The sequence below is a fragment of the Bidens hawaiensis genome, unplaced genomic scaffold, assembly GCF_021521415.1.
Source record: "Bidens hawaiensis isolate Kalapana, Puna unplaced genomic scaffold, B.hawaiensis_p1.1 tig00024229_1, whole genome shotgun sequence".
Taxonomy (NCBI): domain Eukaryota; kingdom Viridiplantae; phylum Streptophyta; class Magnoliopsida; order Asterales; family Asteraceae; genus Bidens; species Bidens hawaiensis.
In genome coordinates, this window is record NW_027493807.1 from 357,072 (window position 1) to 358,174 (window position 1,103).

Here is a 1,103-nt window from a genome sequence, read left to right on the forward strand (position 1 = left end):
GAAACCCTAGCACTATAAATACAACATCAACTCCACAAGGAAGGATGATCATATCACATTCAATCATATTCAATTACATTCAATCACAGACAGTTACAGCCAGTAACATACAATCACATCAAATTATAGAGTATTCAGCTATTAAGCAATACTCTCCAGATTTCCTTACTCTGACATTATTATCTTCTCCACAAATACTTATTCTCACACCGAGGGTTACCCCAAAGAGGACCCCTCTGTCCCTTTCTGAGGGGTAAGTTGACGGTGCTGTTCATTTTGTAGGTGGAAGAACACAGATCCAAGAGAAACCATCGGTGAAATAGCATAATCACACCCGAGGAAAGTAGATCGTCTACCAGTGAGTCGATCCACGCTTCTTCATTGGCGCCATCCGTGGGAACAACGGCAATCAGATCTCATCAGATCTATATATAAAAAACCAATTTTCACCATGGTTTCTGGCGTTCATAACGTTGATCAAGTTCTGGAGGATATTGAACGTGAGGATGTTAATGAGGGACAACAGTTTCTGAGGGCGCCGTGTGATTCTACGCGCGCCACCAGTAACCGTCCTTTCATCACAACTCCTCACGGCCAGACTGAAACTCCTCCAGACGATCTTACGTTACAAAATCTTGCCGGCGCGAAACAAAAAGGACCAATGGGTCCAGAAGATGACACAAATGATCCTAAAGAATGGCTCATAAACGAGCAGCGGCGTCTAATGGACAAGTACAATGAGATGGTCAAACAGAAAAAGCTAGCCGACTTAACACAAAGGCAAGTGTTTGATAAGCAAACTGTTCATGGAACAAAAAGGCCGCGCGCGCCGGAAGAAGGACACTCTGTTCACACTGCACACACTGAGTTCAGTGATGAAGAAGTGCACAGCATGAGGAAGACGCGAGATACTCATGCGGGAGGCTCACAGCTCCACGCGCCTGTGAACATGGCGCCTGGAGCCAGAGCCGATCTCGATCTGCACATGCCGTATAGCCCACCAGTTAGGGGGCAAGTGGACGTAACCACACCGTATAGACCTGCCATCTTGGTGAAATATTCAAAGTTCACTGAGCGCATCGCGAAGGCTCCCATACAGCACA